Here is an 8,359-nt window from a genome sequence, read left to right as displayed (position 1 = left end):
CCATCTTGTGTTCATTCAAAATGGTTTGTTTGTCGAGGAAGCTCAGTGCTCAGCATTGTGTTTTTCGCAAGGGGGGGAGCTGAAATATTTCCATGCCTATCCATCATGTTTTCATTACATTGTATTTATTTACCACAACAGTTTGAAGGATTTAAACGTTGTCGGGGGTTCATGTGTAACATCATAAACGTTGTGTGCATCATGTTTGACATCTTGTTGACTGGTGACTCATTGAGCACAAAGTGTGATAGAAGCTGTGCATCAGAAGCATCGTAAGAGGAAGGTATAGGGTAGTCTGCACATCGGGATCGTTAAGGAGAAAGAAGAGACTGGTTGGGGTCAGATCATATAACACATTCTCTCTCTCCCTCGCTTGCTGTATCATTCTCCCTCTCTCTATCTATGTCTCTCTCTCTCTTTCTCTATCAATCTCTCTATCTTTCGTTGAAAATAGCCTGATTGTAATGGATACATATTTATTACACACCCATGACTCTGCTCTCTCTCTCTCTCTCTCTCTCTCTCTCTCTCTCTCTCATTCACTCTATCTCTCTCTCTCATATGGAGACTTATAAGGGAGATGATGGGTAAAAATGGTACAGATTCATCGCTAAAAGATCTCCAAAACGTCACTCTTCACACAGACCACGTTACAGAACAGACAACATATAATTTTGATGACTCTAATTCATATATTCATGTGTCTCATTTGTATTGCGTTGTACCGCATCGTATCGGCATTCCCAAAATTGATTTTGAATACCTGCATCTTTCTATTAACAATCCTTCTTCAGAGCATGCATTCATAATGCGTTGGCCTATACCTTATTGGGGAGCTGTCGGCCTGCAGCATATATGGGTTTAAAATGCAAACCCAATTAAGGGGGAGGCTGCGAGGGGAGTAATTAGTAGACAAAGCATCCCACCACTCTTAATATGCATGAGCTCCATCAGTGGTCATTGTGCTTAAGGGGGGCTGCTATGTTGAATAGCTTCAATGAACAGAATAAGTGTGTGTGTGTGTGTGTGTGTGTGTGTGTGTGTGTGTGTGTGTGTGTGTGTGTGTGTGTGTGTAGGGGATGGGGGCTGGTCAGGTATGTGTGTCTGTGAATATATTTATTTGGTGTGTTTGTGTGTTTTTTAATGTGTGTGTGTGTGTGTATGTGTGTGTGTGTGTGTGTGTGTGTGTGTGTGTGTGTGTGTGTGTGTGTGTGATTGTTAATATATATACATGCACACACACCATTGGGTGCACATTTGTGCCTTTGCATGCTTTTCTGGCCTTGTGTGTGCCAGTGGTTTTGGGCACACCTATGTGTATCCGAGTGTGTGTGTGTGTGTGTGTCTTATGTGCGTGTGTGTGCGTGTGCATGCATGTGTGTGCGTGTGCATGTGTGTGTTTGTGTGCACATGTGTCTTCGTATGTGTGCGTTTGTGTGTATGTGTGTGTGTGTGTGTGTGTGTGTATGTACGTATGTGTGTGTGTATCCATGTGTGCATTTGTGTGTACGTGTGTGTGTGTATATATGTGTGTGTGTGTGTGTGTATGTGTGTGTATGCATGTGTGCGTGCATGCGTGTGTGAGTGGTTGCACACATGTGTCTTCATGTGTGTGCGTTTGTGTGTATGTGTGTGTGTGTGTGTGTGTGTGTGTGTGTGTGTGTGTGTGTATGGATGTGTGTGTGTGTGTGTGCGCACATGTGTGCGTGCGTGCGTGCTTGCTTGCGTACGTGTGTGTGTGTGTGTGTGAGTGCGATTAGCGTTGTGTGTCTTTAATGAATAGACGTGGCGCACTGAGCTGCCGGACACCTGCGGCCAGCCATCGGTCCAGCGGCTCTGTGAGGCCAGAGCGGAGCCTGAGCAGGTAACGCACCGGGCCCCGCCGCTCAAGCACCCTTCATCATACGGGATTACACAGGAGAGAGCACCGACACACACACACACACACACACACACACACACACACACACACACACACACACACACATGCGCGCCTGTGTTCCTCAGGAAATGAAAGAAGAACGCGTCCACTTCAGCCACGATTCAGGCTCCCCCCCCCCACCGCCCGCCCCCCCCCCCCCCCCCCCCCCGTCCCCCCCGTCCCTGTCCGGCTCCGAACAGCTGGAGCGGCGTTTGTTCATCACGAAGGCTTTAGTGTGAAGTAAAGGGCCGTGCTTTGTTAATCTGCATCATATTACGCCGTACACACGCGTTGCCAATGACATATTCAAACACAGATCTGCAGCCACCTGTTGCCTGCGTGTCTTAGTCATTGCTCTTTCTTGCGCGGCGCACAATTTCATTTTCCTCCAATCAACGTCCATTATTTCGTTCCTGCCTTGGTTCTCATGGCTACTGAGAAGGCAGAGAAGAGGATTCTGGGAAACTTTGGCTGCAAGTCATTTATTTTCGATTGGCCGTCCAAACCAAAAAACCCAAAAGTGCAGAGTGCCAATCTGGATCCAAACTCAAAATAACAAATGTGGAACACGGAATGTTTCCTTTGACTTTGCGGAGCGAGGAGAGAGGGGGCTTTAGGGACAGAGCCACACGGAGGAGGAAACAAACGTGTTAGGGAGAGAGCGGCGCACCATGTGAGCAAAGTGAAGGGCTGAAGGGAGGTAAAAAAAAAAAGGTGGGCGGCCATTACGATGGTAACACTGTTAAACTGCTTTGTGCCTCTGTTTGTTTACAAGACCTGAAGGAGAGCAACAGCTTCCCACTCGCTCTCTCCGCCTCTCTCTCCCTTCCTCTCCTGGCGCCGTAAGGTGCTGCAGGCGATGAAGGCGATGAAGACTATGCTTGTTTTTTGCGAGACGCCACACTGTCATCATTGCTTCATCCTCTCTTGATCGCCCTCTGGGCTATCTCTCCATCCTCCCGTCCTCGCCCGCTCTGTCTCTATCTGGTGTCTAACATCTAATCCGTCAGTCTTCGTGGTGACGGTCAGGGATCAGCCCGCTCTAACCTGTGTCTCCTTGTTTATCGTCTCGTAACCACAATAGCCTGTCTGACTGTACGTCTGCCTTTCTGCCCGTCCGTCAGTTCAACCGTCCATCCCTCTGTCCGTCTCAGACAGACCTCACACTGACTCGGCTGGGGTTTGCGGGAGTAAAATGAAAGAGGGATTGAAAATGTATATCACGGGAGTGCAATTAAAGAGGGAGAGAAAATCATACATAACATCGAAGAAGGGGGTGTATCTTATTAATGCTATCCATAAACAACCCAAAAACTAAAACACTCACACACACACACGCACACACACGCACACGCACACACACGCACACGCACGCACACGCACACACACGCGCACACACACACACACACACGCAGAAGCATCTGTGCACACGTGCAGCCATTGCTCATACAAAGTGCTCATGCTACAGCAGAACGACAGCCTGTCCGGTCCGCTCCTGTTTCGTGCCTGGCTGGAGCGCTTCAATCCGACGCAACAGTTGGAGATCACATGGCTCCGTGGGCTGCGCTCCGTGGGCTGCGCTGGCCGCACCGCAGTGATCCGGAGGGACAGGTGAGGTTCAGGTGAAGTGAAGTGAAGCGCTGTTTGCTTTAACGTTGGCTTTTCAACGCGGCTTCCCAGTTCAAACGCGGCCGTCGAGAGGAGCTGATGATGATGGGGAGGAGGAGGAGGAGCAGGAGGAGGAGGAGGAGGAGGAGGAGGAGGAGAGGGAGAGAGAGAGAGAAAGAAAGAGAGGGAGAGCGGGAGACTGTTGCCACGGCAACCTGAGTCGCTGTGGTCGTCATCACGAGGGTTCTTCTGCATTGTGTGTGTGTGTGTGTGCATGTGTGTGTGTGTGTGTGTGTGTGTGTGTGTGTGTGTGTGTGGATCACGGAGCAACTGTGCATGTGCTTGTGAGCGTGTGTATTTGTTCGCCCTCCCCTGCCAGACAGGAGGAGAGGACATCCCCCCAATCACTGTACCGACGAGGAGGAGAGATAGAGAGGGAGGGAGAGAGAGAGAGGGAGAGGGAGAGGAGGGAGAGAGAGGGAGAGAGAGAGGGTGTAAAAGACAGACAGAAGCCCCATAATGCACTGCACGGTGCAGGCTGAAGTCGTGCAGATTCATCAGTTCCTGCTCGGAGGGATTGTGTGTGAGCACCCACCACACACACACACACGCATACACACACACACACACAGACACAGAGGCGTGCGTGCGGTCCGACAGCAGATCGAGGCGAAGAGAAAGACACAGAATAGCAGGCGGGTAAGGTAGAATTTCTTTGTCTCTCTGACGAGTGGTGGCTGGAGAAATGCTCTGTGTTTCAGTGTGTCTGAGTCCCATCGGAGAGAGGGCAGCTCTGGCAGATGGTCTGCTGTAATCAATATTTGACGTGTTTTAGTGCCGACAACTTCTCAGCCTGTTGCAAGAGCTGGTCGCTGCTTTACGAGTTGTTTTTCGTGGACGTGTTTTTTTCGACAGGCTGGTAGTTTCCCGGTAATGTTGTGCATGGGAGATCAGCAGTTTGTCAGCAGGTATTCATTATCGCCTCGCTGGCAATGCTCCTGGTATATCGTTTGAAGACTGCATTAACATGATTTGATAAGAATATGAAGCTTATGCACGTGTGCAGGGAGATCCGTTCAGTCTAACGCGGGTTGCCTTTGCGGGTTGTAACTACTTTTAGGAGTTTTTAGGACGTACTTAATCATTCAGACAGCGAGCATCCAGGCTGAGCGCCGGTGTGTTCCACTGAATGCTGTCTTATCTTCCGGGAGTCGGAATGCAAACAGAAGCGCATCACGTATAACGTACAGGAACTCGCTCGGAGGTAACCTTCACACGCGAACCTGTCAGGCAAATCGACAGACCCCTTTTTTTTAAGAGGAACAACCCCATTAGTGTTTAGTGAAGGTGTCCTATGGCTCTGAGGAGCCCCTGAGCATTGAGACAATACCTACCGCATCTGAGACACCAGCAGACAGACCGAGCGTCTACTCGTGAGCGCGGTGGTTCGTTTTTTGCTCAGGCAGGGAGGGGGTAGGGGTAGAGGGAGAGAGACTTCATTTGTGAATAACAAATTAAGTCACACGCGTTTATACTTTTATATTTCCCTTGGGGTGTAAATGTCCTGACTCAGTATTTGATTAGTTATCCGTTTAGTTGTTCTTATATCTTTAATCAATATATTTATTCATTATAAAATATTTATTCCTCAATATATTTCTTTTAACTGTTGACTGCAGTCCGAAGAACGTTTGGGGACTGCAAGATGGAGCAGTCATTACAGATTAAACGCGGGGAATCTTTTGAGTAATCGGTTGTCTTTACTCCTCATCGCCAGTGCCCTGGCTCCCTCCGTCCCTGGGGAACCTTCGCCTGTCAAAGCCACCTTCAAAAGGAGAAGCTTTTCTATATGTTGTACTTTTAATTTCCTCTCCAGCCCTTTTATTGAGAGTCCCTGGCTGCTGTCTTTGTTGCAGTATGGTGAAGCCTTCGGCATGACAGACTCCCTGGCAGGTATATCAATGCCCCGACAAGGCTATAATCCACATTTCTTGATTTATCAAAGAACAACGAAGCGAGTGGGGCAGGGTTGTAAACAGTGGTGTAGTTGGGGGGGGGATCAATACCAAGGATAAAACTGAACATAGAATCAAAATAAAAATAAAAAAAAGTCTAAACTAAAGCCAGTCACAGGCACAATCCAAACCTGGCTTTTAACTAAAAGTGGCACCCTGAGGAATATTAGTCAAATATTCCACTCAAGGCTTGTAACAGAACACTATGCCCACAGTTTCCTCCACAGCCGTGCGAACACACCTCTGACATAAGTGTACTGGTACCGCCCCCCCCCCCCCTCCCCCCCCCCCCCCTCCCCCTCTGCTCCGTGACTTTTCCGCTGTGCTGGGGTGACATCACCCCAGGGCTGAACTGTGTCAACATCAGCTCAGCGAGGCAAAGCGCATCCCTGACAGAGAAGGACTAGCGTCGGGCAAAAAAAAATACATTGCTCCCGCATTTCTATTTTTACGCTTGCCCTGTGATGATGTTTAAAAGTGAAAAGGAAAAACGCTCCCAGACACACGTGACCCGGTGCCCTTCACAGGATGGTTCCTTCCGGAAGGATCTGTGAAGTTGTTGGAGCTGCGGTGAATTGAGCTTTTTTTTCTGTGAGAGTCCAGTAGTGCAGGCTCCGCTTAGCAACAACGATCAAAGCAGGATATGGAGAGAGATCTTCTTCCTCTTCGATTGCTGCTCCTCCTCCTCCTCCTCCTTTTCCACCTCCTCCTCCTCCTCTTCCTCCTTCTCCTCCTTGTCCTCATCTTCTTTCTCCTCCTCCTCCTCCTCCTCCTCCCCCCCCTCCTCCTCCTCCTCCCCCTCCTCCTCCTCCTCCTCCCCCTCCTCCTCCCCCTCCTCCTCCTCCTCCTCCTCCTCCTCCCCCATCCCCTCCTCCCCCCTCCTCCTCCTCCTCCTCTCATCCTTTCATTTTCCTACTTAGCACTTGGTTGCTCTCCTAAACGACACATGGAGGACACCAGCCCCTGGCTCCGTGATGTTGACACCTGGCCAGATCAGCCATAGAGCTGTCTGGAGTGAAGCTCAGGAACCTCGGGACTTCAACCCAAACGCAGTGTTCCTGTTCAGCCGCTGGTATTTGTTGTGTGTGTGTTTGTGGCATCCATTATTCTGAAAGCGGGTCTGTTTTTCAAAGATTGACAACAGAAACAAAGAAATGATTTTTTTGCTGGGATAGAACAATTCTGTCATTGATCTGGAGGCATCTGGTATCTGTCCTTCTGTGTGTGTGTGTGTGTGTGTGTGTGCGTGCGTGTGTGCATGTGTGTGTGTGTGTGTGTGTGTGTGTTGAATCCCACACCTCCTACGATCGCGGCCCGTCTGCAGGGCCTTCTTTGGGAAGGGGACAGTGACTCGCCAGCGTTGAAATTGAAATTCCATTTTACACGGATTTGATTTGCTGAGGCTCTGGGAACAAATGGTAAATATTTATAGAAGGTTAAGCTAAACATTCACACTTAGAGTAGCACAGATACATCACCGCAGAGCTGCAAGGGCAAGCTGCCGGCTACTGCTCAATCAACTGTGCTCTTGAACACACGCACGCACGCACACACACACACACACACACACACACACACACACACACACACACACACACACATCTATACAAAAGCCAGAAATGCACACACACACACACACACACACACACACAATCCAGAGAAACACACGCACATGCACACACACACACACACACACACACACACACACACACACATACTCACACACGCATGCACACTCATATACAAACAAACACACATACACACACACACACACACACACACACACACACACACACACACACACATACATATTCACACACGTACACCACGGTTATTCTGTGGAACAGGAGACTGAAGTTGGTTCTATGAGTTGAATGAATCATCTAACAGCCCCTCCATGGAAAAACGTGCGCATGCGCATGTTAAGCATGTTCACACACACACACACACACACACACACACACACACACACACACACACTACACACACCCACCCACACAGGCACACACACACACACACACACACACACACACACACACACACCACACAGATACACAAACACCCCCACATGTACACACACACGTACACCTGACTGTTTGATGGAGTTAGACACCATGGCAACAGGGCTGCGACTCTTGCTTTGCTGTGAGTGGACTGAAGCAGTGAAGGTGGGAGGAGGTAGCTAGCGGCTAGCGCTGCTGAAGAACACCTATTATTATTCTCCACCTCTTTCCCATTCCAGCTCGCCTTTTGGTTTTACCGTTTCAAATCCTCCCCCCCCCCACACACCTTCTCTTTTTGGGGCGAAATGGTCGGAAGAATCTCTCAGTGTTATTGTGATAACAATTCCGGCGCCATATTGAACCGAAAAGGAAGAGGGAACGGGTAGAGCAGGAGGGGGAGAGGGAGGAGAACGGAAAGGTCAGCGGGCGATCAAATGTGCATAAACGGACCCCTAACCACGCCACGGTACGGCGGGGGGTTACAATAGCCCCCCCCCGTTTCATTCGCGCTGCGTTCGATTTTGTCAACGTTGTATTGCTCAAACCCCGGTTCGTCCGCACGCCCCCCTCCCTCCCGGGTGTTCTCCCGTCTCTCCGCCGCCGGGCAGAGGGGAGGAGAGGGCCGTCGGGGGGGGGGGGGGGATGCGTGGATGTACGGAGAGGAAGCGATATCCGCCGGAGCTGTATCGCTTTCATTGCATCCGTTTCACTTGCTTTAGGGCGCGAGACGGGGAGAAGACTACTGCGGGGGGGGGCGGGCGGTTATCAGTTTACATTAAACATAATAAATAGGAGGTACATATTCTCTGCGT

The sequence above is a fragment of the Micromesistius poutassou genome (genome assembly GCF_964030765.1).
Source record: "Micromesistius poutassou genome assembly, chromosome: 4".
Classification (NCBI taxonomy): Eukaryota; Metazoa; Chordata; class Actinopteri; order Gadiformes; family Gadidae; genus Micromesistius; species Micromesistius poutassou.
The sequence above is the reverse complement of the archived record's forward strand: the minus strand, read 5'-3'. Positions refer to the sequence as shown.